The sequence below is a fragment of the Gorilla gorilla genome, chromosome 1 (genome assembly GCF_029281585.2).
Source record: "Gorilla gorilla gorilla isolate KB3781 chromosome 1, NHGRI_mGorGor1-v2.1_pri, whole genome shotgun sequence".
Classification (NCBI taxonomy): Eukaryota; Metazoa; Chordata; class Mammalia; order Primates; family Hominidae; genus Gorilla; species Gorilla gorilla.
Window position 1 is genome coordinate 102499293 of NC_073224.2, and position 13987 is coordinate 102513279.

Consider the following 13987-nt stretch of genomic DNA (forward strand, 5'->3'; position numbering starts at 1 on the left):
AGATAACAGGAGAATGTCTGGGAGCAGGCTATGAGCACAGAGCCTGAAGTTTGCCCAATCTCTGTCTCTTCTATCCTTCGTTCCCATTCATCACAGGACTAGCCTCCCCCATCCTGACAAATCGAAGGAAGTACCCTGCTTCATATACGTTAGATCTCTTGGTCCTGAAGTCAGCTCTGCAAAATAGTACTATTGCTTCCATTCTACAGATGAGGCTAGTGGGCCTTAGAACTCCCCAAGATCATACAATTTTTTGTTTCTGGTTTTTGTTTTTTTTTTCAGACAGTCTTGCTCTGTCGCCCAGGCAAGAGTGCAGTGGCACCATCTTAGCTCACTACAACCTCCACCTCCCAGGTTCAAGCGATTCTCCTGCCTCAGCCTCCCAAGTAGCTGGGACTACTGGTGTGCACCAGCATGCCCAGCTAATTTTTATATTTTTTAGTAAAAATGGGGTTTCACCATGTTGGCCAGACTGGTCTCAAACTCCTGACCTCTAGTGATCCACCTTCCTTGGCCTCCCAAAGTGCTGGGATTACAAGCGTGAGCCACCATGTCTGGCCCAAGATCACATAATTATTTCATGGCTGAGTGAATTCAAATCCAGATCTTCTGACTCTCCAGCTGGTAACCCACAAAGCCTCTCATTTAGAACCTGAAGCCTTTCCCCAAACCATTTGGATGCTTGAAGAACTCAATAGGCATCTGGAGAGACTGGGCTAAAGACCATAGACTGTGGGAATGAAACTCACACATTGAGTGCTTGTACTTCCCTTATGCCGAGTGTCACATAGGTTAGAGAATACTCCATCTTTGGCCGGGCACGGTGGCTCAGGCTGTAATCCCAACACTTTGGGAGGCCGAGGCGGGCCGATCACGTGGTCAGGAGATTGAGACCATCCTGGCTAACTTGGTGAAACCCCGTCTCTACTAAAAATACAAAAATTAGTGGGGCATGGTGGCGGGTGCCTGTAGTCCCAGGTACTCGGGAGGCTGAGGCAGGAGAATCGCTTGAACCCGGGAGGCGGAAGTTGCAGTGAGCTGAGATCGCGCCACTGCACTCCAGCCTGGGCGACGGAATGAGACTCTAACAAAAAAAAAAGAGAATACTCCATCTTTGTGTCCCCTGACGTGGCTTGACATGAAGCCTTCACACTCATGCTGAGCTCCACCTGGCCTTCTCTGGGTGCATGCCACTCTTGCTCTGCATGAAATAACTGCATCCTACTTCTTCATATCTCAAGCCTCCGATTAAATGCATTCAAAGTATCTACTTCTAGACACTGGAGAAACAGTGGTGAACAAAACATAGTCTCTGCCCTCCTAGAGCTTACGTTCTAGTAGGTGGAAACAGACAATATGCAGTTTTTTTTTTCTCTTGAGACGGAGTTTCGCTCTTGTTGCCCAGGCTGGAGTGCAGTGATGCGATCTCGGCTCACCGCAACCTCTGCCACCCGGGTTCAAGTGATTCTCCTGCCTCAGCCTCCCGAGTAACTGGGATTACAGGCATGTGCCACGAAGCTCGGTTAATTTTGTATTTATTAGAGATGGGGTTTCTCCATGTTGGTCAGGCTGGTCTAGAACTCCCAACCTCAGGTGATCCGCCAGCCTCGACCTCCCAAAGTGCTGGGATTACAGGTGTGAGCCACTGCACCCAGCCAATATGCAGTTTTAAAAAATACCATATACAGGCCAGGTGAGGTGGCTCAAGCCTATAAATCTAGCACTTTGGGAGGCTGAGGCAGGTGGATCATTTTTAGTCAGCCTGGCTACTCTGGAGGCTGAGGCAGGAGAATCACTCAAATCCAGGAGGCAGAGGTTGCAGTGAGCAGAGATCGTGCCACTACACTCCAGCCTAGGTGACAAGAGCAAGACTCCCTCAAAAAAAAACAAAAACAAACAAACAAAAAAACTAAACACCACATCAAGGCAGACTATAAAAGCCATCAGGCCTTTTTGACAGCATTTAAGGAAAACCTAATCCCTTGTATCCGTTGGGCATTGAGTGAAGGAGCAGCTCAAGTGTTAATTATATAAGTAGTAGATCTTTAGAGAAGGTTGAATTCTCAGCCCCTGTAGATCTCCTATGCCAAGGTTAGGGTCAAAAAGAAAAACTGTAGGATCTTGAGACGGGATAGAGACATCTAAGTAGATACAACAGAATCTTGAGTCCCCAGATTCCTCTGAAACCTCTGTCCAAGCCTGCAGAGTTAGCTCACTATATATGTGTGTGTGTGTGTGTGTGTGTGTGTGTGTGTATGTGTGTGTGTGTTTTGAGACAGCGTCTGTGTTAGTCCATTTTCATGCTGCTAGTAAAAACATACCGAGACTGGGTAATTTATTACAGGAAAAAGGTTTAATGGACTCACAGTTCCACATGGCTGGGGATGCCTCACAATCATGGCAGAAGGCAAGGAGGAGCAAGTCACATCTTACATGGATGGCAGCAGGCAAAGAGAGCTTGCCCAGGGAAACTCCTTCTTATAAAACCATCAGATCTCTGGCCAGGCGCAGTGGCTCATGCCTGTAATCGCAGCATTTTGGGAGGCGTAGGCGGGCAGATCACCTGAGGTCAGGAGTTCAAGACCAGCCTGACGAACATGGCGAAAACTTGTCTCTACTAAAAATACAAAAAATTAGCCAGGCATGGTGGCAGGCACCTGTAGTTCCAGCTACTTGGGAGGCTGAGGCAGGAGGATCTCTTGAACCCGGGAGGCAGAGGCTGCAGCAAGCCTAGATGGCACCATTGCACTCCAGCCTAGGCAACAAGACCAAAACTCTGTCTCAAACAACAACAACAACAATAACAACAAAACTGTCAGATCTCATGAGACTTACTCACTATCACAAGAACAGTATGGGAAAGACCTACCCCCATGATTTAATTACCTCCCACCAGGTCACTCCCACAACACGAGGGAATTCAAGATGAGATTTGGGTGGCGACACAGTCAAACCATATCAAGGTCTCACTCTGTTGCCCAGGCCGGAGTGCAGTAGTGCAATCTTAGCTCACTGCAACCTCCATCTCCTGGGCTCAAACAATTCTCGTGCCTCAACCTCCAGAGTAGCTGGGACTACAGGCATGTGCCACCATGCCCAGTTGGCTCACTCTTCACTTGCAAAATGATCATACAAAGGCTTCAAAGGAAGCAGGTGCTTTACAAGATGATACTCATCCTCTCCAGGATCTATCGCCACCTCCTCTCCTGGCAACAAGACAAATAACAAGGATTGAATTCTAGCAAAGACCCAAAGAGAATGTTCTGGCCTACTAAGAGAAGGGAGAAAATATATGGTAAAGGAACTTCAGGATCTTGTTAATATGTACCTGCAGAATTTGGGAGAGACACATGGAACTGGATACTGAGAATGTTGGATCAAGGGAGGTGGAACATAAAGTTAGATGTGGAAGGTATAGATATGGAAGAATTTATTGATATGGGAACACTCGCCTGTGACATAGGATTTAACACCCTGGTGTAACCACCCACTGGGTTCACCTTGCCCACTGCCTAGACAGAGATGATTTATCAAGGCAGGGGAATTCCAAAAGAGAAAGAGTAATTCATACAGAGCTGGCTGTGCAGGAGACCAGAGTTTTATTATTACTCAAATCCGTCTCCCCAAACGTGAGGGGATCAGAGTTTTTAAGGGCATCTTAGTGAGTGGGGGAAGTCAGTGAGCCAGGAGTGCTGATAGGTCAGGTCAGAGATGAAATCATAGGGAGTCGAAGCTGTCTTCTTGTGCTGAGTCAGTTCCTGGATGGGGGCCACAAGATCAGATGAGCCAGTTAATCGATCTGGGTGGTGCTAGCTGATCCATCAAGTGCAGAGTCTGCAAAATATCCCAAGCACTGATCTTAGGAGCAGTTTAGAGAGGGTCAGAATCTTGTAGGTTCCAGCTGCATGACTCCTGAACCATAATTGCTAATCTTTTTTTTTTTTTTGTCTTGCTCTGTCACCCAGGCTGGAGTGTAGTGGGGCAATCTCAGCTCAATGCAACCTCCACCTATTGGGTTCAAGTGATTCTCCTGCCTCACCTCCTGTAAAAATCGATTAGATCATGGCAGATGGCAGCAGTGTACCCCAAACTTAACCAAACAACAACCCCAATTGCAGTTGCTGTGTCCCACATGGTAACTTTGTAAAACAGTTTAATATAGCCCCGGGGTGTTGGTGTACGCCATTAATTTGGTTGGTGAATGTTATTTTCCATCCCAAATAGATCAGAAGGAGAATCAGAAGCAGGATCATTTGCATCCACATGGGAAGGACAACAATGTTTATTTATGGGCTTGTCCCAAGATTATGTTTTTTTGTTTTGTTTTGTTTTTGAGATAGTCTCACTCTGTCGCCCAGCCTGGAGGGCAGTGGCACAATCTCAGCTCACTGCAACCTCCGCTTCCTGTGTTCAAGCAATTCTCCTGCCTCAGCCTCTTGAGTAGGAGGATAACAGGTGTACGCCACCATGTCCAGCTAATTTTTGTAATTTTAGTAGAGATGGGGTTTAGTCATGTTGGCCAGGCTGGTCTCGAACTCCTAACCTCAAGTGATCTGCCCACCTTGGCCTCCCAAAGTGTTGGGATTACAGGCATGAGCCACCATGTCTGGCCAGTTCTGCCTTCTTAACATTTTTTGTTTTTTGTTTTTGAGACGGAGTTTTGCTCTTGTTGCCCAGGCTGGAGTGCAATGGCGCAATCTCGGCTCACTGCAACCTCCGCCTCCCAGGTTCAAGCAGTTCTCCTGCCTCAGCCCCCCAAGTAGCTGGGATTACAGGTGTATACCACCATGCCCAGCTAATTTTGTATTTTTAGTAGAGACAAGGTTTCACCATGTTAGTCAGGCTGGTCTCGAACTCCTGACCTCAAATGATCTGCCTGCCTCGGCCTCCCAAAGTGCTGGGATTACAGGCGTGAGCCACCATGCCTGACTCCAGGATTATGTTAACTCTCTGGCCCTCTGTCATAATATACTCTGAAGGCATCTTGACTATATGAACATTCTGAAGAACATCATATTAGCTCCAAAGCAAGCTTCAAAGCAAGTGGCCCAGTCTACTGTATATGTATAACATCATGCTAATCATACGGGAAGAGCAAGAAGTATATTGGAGGCCTTGGAAAGATACATGTATTCAGAGAGTGGGAAATAAAACCCTGCAAAGTTTCAGGAAATTTCTACATTGGTTAAGTTTTTAGAGGTCCAGTGGTCTGAGACATGCTGGGATATCTATCCAAAGTCAAGGTCAGATATTGCATCTCATGCCTCCCACCACTAAGAAAAAAAGAAGTGCAATGCCAATCTTCTTAGGACTCTGGAGCAATATTTCACAGTTAGGAATACAACTCTGACCAATTTACTAGCTGACACTGAAAGACATCAACTTTGAGTGGGGCCAAAAGCAGAAAAGGCCTCTGCAGCCTTGTGACCTAGCAGAACGTAAGAGACTGGAATGTCTGTGGTTGGAGAAGATGTTGGTTTTGGTTTGACAAGCTCTCAGAGGAGAATCATAATGTAGGCCCCTGAAGCTCTGGAGCAAATCCATGCCATCTGCAGCAGGAAAATATCCACCACTTGAAAAGCAGCTCTTGAAATGCTCCTGGGCTCCGGTAGAGACACAGAACCTGACTATAGGACATCAAGTAACCAAGTGGCCAGAACTAACCATCAAAAGCTGGGCTCTGTCAGATCCTCCACGTCATTAGGAAGAGTGGGCCCAGCAAGAACATATTGTGGCGACAGAGTGAGACGCTGTCTCAAAAAACAAAACAACAACAACAAAAACATTGTAACATAGAGGTGGCATCTTTGATATCAGGCATAAGCAGGATCAGAGGGCAAAGCAAGCTTCAAAGCAAGTGGCCCAGACTCCCAGATCACTCAGCAGTGTTGCACTGACATCTCTCTTCAGCTCTCACCTATGGCCCTGTCAGGGATCCCTGTGACTTGCTGACAGGGAAGGCAAAAGCCCAAGCTTCACTCACAGATGGATTGACATGGTAAATGGGGAAAAGCTAAAAAAGAGAATCCTGCTGCATTGCAGCCTCACTCAGAGCAGCTCTGGAAGATAGTGGTGAGGGGAAATCCTTCCAGGGACAAAGATTTGGACAGTATATCTGGTCATCCCCTTTGTGTGGAAAGAGAAGTAGCCCTACATGAGAATATTCACATGGGCAGAATATTCACACAGTCACATAGTCAGTGGCAAATGCCCCGGTTGGTTCGTCAGGGGCTTGAGAAGAAAGAGTGAAAGAACAAGGACAAAAAGGTCTGAGAGCCAGGGCATGGTGGCACACGCCTGTGGTCCAGCTTGGGAGGCTGAGGTAAGAGGATTGCTTGAGCCCAGGAATTCAAGGCTTCAGTGAGCTATGATTGCAGCCCTGCACTCCAGTCTGGGCAACAGAGTGAGACTCTGTAACGATGGGAGTGGTCTTGAAGTGCAACATGTTATGCCCACCAGAGAGCACCCATTACAAAGGAAGCATTGAACAGATAAGTAGACAGAAAGACTCAGCCATTGTCATCAGCCACCCCAGCTCTGAACAATGGGTACGATGAATGGAGTAACTGGTCGTAGAGATGGAGGTGATGCATGGGCCCACCAGCATGAGCTCTGTGATGACTAATTTTAGGTGTCAACTTGACTGGATTGAGGGACGCCTCCATGGCTGGTGAAGCATTGTTTCTGGATATGTCTATGAGGGTGTTTCCAGGGGAGATTGACATATGAGTCAGTAGACTGAGCTTTAAAATCCCCTCTTCTTCTCTCTCTCTCTCTCTCTCCCTCCAGTATATCCTATTGGTTCTGTCTCTCTGGAGAACCCTGACTAATACAAACTCCTACTCACCAAGGCTGAAATAGCTATGGCTGCTGCCAGTGTTCAATCTGCCATTAATAAACGCCAGGGCTAAGCCCCCATATGGCTCTATCCCACGAGAAGAACAAGCAGCCGTTCAGGGACAAGTTGATGACATTACACCCCACCACCTTTGACTGAAATTGACACGTATTCTGAATATAGGTTTGCCTTTCCTGCCTATAGGGTCTGCCCGTAACTAGTACCACTCTCCAAGGACTTACAGAGTGTTTGATCCATCAACATGAAATCTGGCCGGGCACGATGGCTCACACCTGTAATCCCAGCACTTTGGGAGGCTGAGGCGGTTGGATCACTTGAGGCTAAGAGTTTGAGATCAGCCTGGCCAATGTGGTGAAACCCCGTCCCTACTAAAAATTCAAAAATTAGCAGGGCATGGTGGTGCGCACTTATAATCCCAGCTACTTGGGAGACTGAGGCAGGAGATTTGCTTGAACTTGAGAGGCAGAGGTTGCAGTGAGCCAAGATCATGCCAATGCACTCCATCCAGGGCCACACAGTGAGACTCCAACAACAATAACCAAAAAAAAAAAAAAAAAAAACAACATGGAAAACAATGAAATCTGAATTACATTACTTTACTCTAAAAGATCAACATTACAGCAGTGGGGGTATGGCAGTGGGCATGTGACAAAAGGATCTACTGATCTTTCTTTTTTTTGAGATGGAGTCTCACTCTGTTGCCCAGGCTGGAGTGCAGTGGCACAATCTCAGCTGGCCTGCTACCTCCACCTCCCAGGTTCAAACAATTCTCCTGCCTCAGCCTCTCAAGTAGCTGGGATTACAGGCACCCGCCACCACGCCTGGCTAATTTTTGTATTTTTAGTAGAGACAGGGTTTCACTATGTTGGCCAGGCTAGTCTTGAACTCTTGACCTCAGGTGATCTGCCTGCCCCCAAAATGCTGGGATTACAGGCATGAGCCACTGTGCCCAGCCAAGTTCTTTTTTTTTTTTTTCTTTTGAGACGGAGTCTCACTCTGTCACCCAGGCTGGAGTGCAATGGCGCGATCTTGGCTCACTGCACACTCCACCTCCTAGGTTCAAGCGATTCTTCTGCCTCACCCTTCCGAGTAGGTGAGATAACAGGCGCATGCCACCAAGCTTGGCTAATTTTTGTATTTTTAATAGAGACGGTGTTTTGCCATGTTGGCCAGGCTGGTCTCGAACTCCTGACCTAAAGTGATCCACCTGCCTCGGCCTCCCAAAATGTTGGGATTACAGGTGTGAGCCACTGCGCCTGGCCTTTTTTTTTTAGATGGAGTTTTGCTCTTGTTGCCCAGGCTGGAGTGCAGTGGCGCGAACTTGGCACACTACAATCTCCACCTCCTGGGTTCAAGTGATTCTCCTGCCTCAGCCTCCTGAGTAGGTGGGATTACAGGTGCACGCCACCGTGCACAGCTAATGTTTTGTATTTTTGGTAGAGATGGGGTTTCATCATGCTGGCCAGGCTGGTCTCAAACTCCTGACCTCAAATGGTCCACCCACCTCGGCCTCCCAAAGTGCAAGGATTACAGGCATGAGCCACTGCGCCCAGCCTTGTTTTTTAAATTAAAGACAGTCTTGCTCTGTCAGCCAGGCTAGACTGCAGTGGCGTGATCATAGCTCACTGCAAGCTCAACCTCTTGGGCTCAAGCAATCCTCCTGTCTCAGTCTCCTAAAGTGCTGGGATTACAGGCGTGAGCCTCCATGCCTGGCCAGAAAGAATACTTTGGCATTCAGGTCATCCACTGGGATGCCTCTTGGCGCTACTGTGATCAATTCTAACAGTAAATAGAAAAGTATAGCAGCCACATGGTAACCAAAGGCACTCTCAGGATTTAGGGTCTGGGTCACCCTGCTACCCAGCTCTCTAGATCAGCAGAAGTGCTAGCCAAAGGTGAGGAGAATCTGGCATTAGTGGTACAGGAGGGGATAATGAGAAGTTCTTAGAACCTCAAAACTAATTGCAGCAGTAAAAAGGCTATAAACTTTTCCACTTAATCCTTCTCTCAAAGTTCCCCCAGGAAATGAAACCAATCAGAACGCTACAGATGCTTTTCCCCAACAGGGCAAACTAACTATAAGAAGAATGAATTGGGTCGGGCGTGATGGCTCACGCCTGTAATCCCAGCACTTTGGGAGGCTGAGGCAGGTGGATCACCTGAGGTCAGGAGTTCAAGACCAGCCTGGCCAACATGGTGAAACAACATCTCTACTAAAAATACAAAAAAAAATTAGCTGGGCATTGTGGCTTATGCCTGTAATCCCAGCTACTCAGGAGGTTGAGGCAGGAGAATCGCTTCAACCCGGGAGGCAGAAGTTGCGGTGAGCCGAGATTGCACCACTGCACTCCAGCCTGGGCAACAAGAGCGAAACTCCGTCTCAAAAAAAAAAAAAGAAAATTTAGCTGGGCATGGTGGTGCACGCCTGTAATCCCAGCTACTCCGGAAGCTGAGGCAGGAGAATCGCTTGAACCCGGAAGGCAAAAGTTTCAGTGAGCAGAGATTGTGCCACTGCACTCCAGCCTGGACGGCAGAGTGAAACGCTGTCTCAAAAAGCAAAAAACAACAACAACAAAAAGAAGAGTGAATCATGCGGTGGCTCACGCCTGTAATCCCAGCACTTTGGGAAACTGAGGCGGGTGGATCACGAGGTCAGGAGTTCAAGACCAGCCTGGCCAAGATGGTGAAACCCCATCTCTACTAAAAATACAAAAAAATTTAGCCGGGTGTGGTGGCAGGCGCCTGTAATCCCAGCTACTTGGGAGGCTGAGGTAGAGAATTGCTTGAACCCAGGAAGCAAAGTTGCAGTGAGCCAAGATCGCCCCACTGCACTCCAGCCTGGGCGACAGAGCGAGACTCTGTCTCACAAAAAAAAAAAAAAAGGATCTGAGTAGTGCAAGTGGTAAACTGTAGAAAACACCGGTGTTTCACCCAGATTCCCTTTCTAGGATCATGAGCCTACTCCCCAGCTGCTAGGAATATCAGCCACTGATGGCCCACCGCTGCCTCCCTCACTGGAGATTACCATCAGCCACAGGAAATTGTTTTGACCTTTCTTTCCTGCAGCCAATGATTGGCTAATGCAGTGACACAAAATCATGGTCCCTTTGCCTTCATTTGGGACAGCTCTGAAAAATTATCTTCATTCCAGGGCTGTCTGTAAAATCCAAGGATCAGTTAAGGTTCTGCTGCAACCACATTGTGTGTCAGCTACTCCCTCTGCTCAATTCTGCCTTCTTAACTTAAAAAAAATTTTTTTTTTCTGCTGGGTGTGGTGTCTCACGCCCGTAATCCCAGCACTTTGGGAGGGTGAAGTGGGTGGATCATTTGAGGTCAGGAGTTCGAGACCAGCCTGACCAACATAGTGAAACTCTGTCTCTAGTAAAAATACAAAATTAGCCAGGTGTGTTGGCGCATACACCTGTAATCCCAACTACTCAGGAGGCTGAGGCAGGAGAATCACTTGAACTCAGGAGGCAGAGGTTGCACTGAGCCGAGATCGCACCACTGCACTCCAGCCTGGGTGACAGAGCATGACTGTCCCCCGCCACCAAAATTGTTTTTCAAAATATTTTCTTCCCTCAGAGATCCCTGTTCTGAATGTTTTTATTTATTTATTTGGTAGATATGGGGGTCTCACTATGTTGCCCAAGCTGGTCTTGAACTCCTGATCTCAAGCGATCATCCCACCTCAGCCTCTCAAAGTATTGGGATTACAGGCAGGAGCTGCCACACCCAGTCTGACTTTTGATATTCTTTAACCTGAAAGACTCAAGGAGGGTGGCTAATGGCACAAAGTGTGTGGGTTGGAAAAACTAAATGTCTTAGAGTGGTTCTCCCTGGAAACAGGCCCTGATATGGAGAGTTCCATGTAGAAGGTTTATGTGGCAGTGATCTTCAGAGATACACTTGTGAAGAAGTAAAGTGGCTGGGCGCGGTGGTTCATGCCTTCCATCCCGGGCGTGAGAATCACTTGAGCCCAGGAATTCGAGACCAGCCTGGTCAACATAGTGAGACATACCCCCATTCAGGCCTGGCTCTTTTATTCTTCTTTTTCTGGTAAAGGAATAAAAGAATGGCTACTCCATAAGCAGAGCAGCCCCGGCTCTTTAACAAAAAACAACAAACACATTTAGGGCTGAGTGCGGTGGCTCAAGCCTGTAATCTCCACACTTTGGGAGGCTGAAGTGGGAGGATCACTTGAGGCCAGGAGTTCAAGACCAGTCGCCTGGACAGCATACTAAGACCCCCATCACTACAAAAAAAAAAAAAAGAAAAAAAATCAAAAGGAAAGAAAAGAATATCAAAAGTCACCATATATGGCTGGGTGCTGTGGCTCACGCCTATAATCCTAGCATTTTGGGAAGCCAAGGTGGGTGGATTGCTTGAACTCAGAAGTTTGAGACCAGCCTGGGCAACATGATGAAACCACGTCTTTACAAAAAATACAAAAAATTAGCCAGGCATGGTGGAGCATGCCTGTAGTTCCAGCTACCTGGGGAGCTGAGGTGGGAGGATCACTTGAGCCCAGGAGGTCGAGGATGCAGTGAGCCAAGATCTCGGCCACTGCACTCCAGCCTGAGTAACAAAGTGAGAGCCTGTCTCAAAAAAAAAAAAAAAAAAGTCACCATATCCTCCATCGAGATCTCTCCCCTGTCACTTTGAAAAAGAAGAAAAAATTGGTTTTATTTTCATAGTTTCTAAAGTAATATGTGCTCATTATTCTTATACCACATACTCATGTTTCCAGGTAGAAGAACTTCTATTAGACCTTTTTTTTTTTTTTTTTTTTTTGAGACAGAGTCTTGCTCTGTGTCATCCAAACTGGAGTGCAATGGCGTGATCTCAGTTCACTACAACCTCTGCTTCCCAGGTTCAAGCAGTTCTTCTGCCTCAGCCTCCCAAGTAGCTGGGATTACAGGCACCCACCACCATTCCCAGCTAATTTTTTTGTATTTTTAGTAGAGACGGGGTCTCACCATGTTGGCCAGGCTGGTCTCAAACTCCTGACCTCAGGAGATCCACCCGCCTCGGCCTCCCAGAGTGCAGAGATTACAGGCATGAGCCACTGTGCCTGGCCTAGACCAGTTTTTAAAACCAGGAATACTACTATCTCATAGGGAGAATTTTGAAAATTTGTAAGGCCAGGTGTGTGAGTACACACCTGTAAATCCAGCACTTTGGGAAGCTGAGGTGGGCAAATTGCTTGAGCCCAGGAGTTTGAGACCAGCCTGGGCAACATGGCAAAAGCCCTTTTCTACAAAAAATACGAAAATTAGCCAGGCATGGTGGTGCATGCCTGTGGTCCCAGCTACTCAGGAGGCTGAGATGGGAGAATTGCTTGAACCCAGAAGGTTGAGGCTGCAGTGAGCTGAGATCACGCTGCTACACTCCAGCCTGGGCAACAGAGACCCTGTCTCAAAAAAAAAAAAATTGTAGTCAGAATTTTTGTCAATGTTGTTTCACAATGGGTGGGAAAGGGGCAGTAATTCTTACATTTAGTAGTCAGAGTCCAGATATTCTAAACATTCTGCAAGACACGCAACAAAGACTTGTTCTATGTATGTCCTACATGACTTTAGAATGTCCTACCATAGTGCATATAGGTGAAAAACTTGTTTATAATTATATGATCTCAGAATGTGACTCTTTTTTGTATATAAATACAAAGTAATTTTAGCAGATTTTTTTTTCCTTTTTTTTTGAGATGGAGTCTCACTCTGTCACCCAGGTTGGAGTGCAGTGGTGCGATCTCAGCTCACTGCAACCTCTGCCTCACGGGTTCAAGCGATTATCCTGCCTCAGCCTCCTGAGTAGCTGGAATTACAGGTGCCCGCCACCATGCCTGGCTAATTTTTGTATTTTTAGTAGAGACAGGGTTTCACCATGTTGGCCAGCCTGGTCTTGAACTCCTGACCTCAGGTGATCTGCTTGCTTCTGCCTCCCAAAGTGCTGGGATTATAGGCGTGAGCCACCTTGCCTGGCCCTAATTTTAAAATTTTTTTGAGGAGATGGGGGTCTCCTTATGTTGTCCAAGCTAGTCTTGAACTTCTGAGCTCAAGTGATCCGCCCACCTCAGCCTCCCAAAGTTCTGGGATTACAGGCATAAGCCACCACGCCTGGCCTCTCTTTATCCTCTTATTTTGCTTTTTTTTTGTTTGTTTGTTTGTTTGTTTGTTTTGAGACAGAGTCTTGCTCTGTTGCCCAGGCTGGAGTGCAGTGGTGCGATCTTGGCTCACTGCAACCTCTGCCTCCCGGGTTCAAGTGATTCTCCTGCCCCAGGCTCCCAAGTAGCTGGGATTACAGGTGTGCACCACCATGCCTGGCTAATTTTTGTATTTTTAGTAGAGACAGGGTTTCACCATGTTGGCCAGGCTGGTCTTGAACTCCTGACCTCAGGTGATCCACCCGCCTCCACCTCCCAAAGTGCTGGGATTACAGGCGTGAGCCACTGTGCCTGGCCTGTTCTTTAAGTGTTGACATAATTTAGCAATAAAGCATCTGGACCTGGGCATTTTCTTGTGGGACGATTTTAAATCCAAATTCTTTTCCTTTTACTTGGTATAGGTCTATTTGGATTTTCTTTTTTTCTTTCTTTAGTTAGCTTTGTTAATTTGTCTCTTTCTAGGGTTTTCTCCATATCATTTAAATTCCCTACAATTCCTTCCTTCCTTCCTTCTTTCTTTCTTTTTTTTTTTTTTTTGACGGAGTCTCACTCTGCCGCCCAGGCTGGAGTGCAGTGGCATGATCTTGGCTCACTGCAGCCTCCACCTCCTGGATTCAGGCAATTCTCCTGCCTCGGCCTCCCAAACTGCTGGGATTACAGGCATGAGCCACCACACTTGGACAAGATGTCCCTTCTTTCATTCTTGATTTTGGTAATGTGTATGTTCTTTCCTCTTGTCTTGGGCAATCTAGCTAAAGATATGTCTGTTTTGTTGATCTTTCCAAAGAACCAGTAGTATTACTCTCTATATATAGTACATTTGCTTTTATTTTTTTCTTTTATTTACATGTAAAAATATGGAGTGCTTCACAAATTTGCATGCCATTCTTGTACAGGAGACTGGCTAATCTTCTCTGAATTGTTCGAATTTTAGTATATGTGGTAGCCAATTGTCTTTAAAC

General features: G+C 46.9%; 1 non-coding gene across 1 annotated transcript; it reads right to left on the reverse strand.

Annotated features, from left to right (window-relative positions):
* Positions 1-13876: 13876 nt before the first annotated feature.
* On the reverse strand, positions 13877-13987 carry LOC115932224 (U6 spliceosomal RNA). The gene has a single exon (XR_004068542.1). It is a non-coding gene; the product is annotated as a U6 spliceosomal RNA (small nuclear RNA).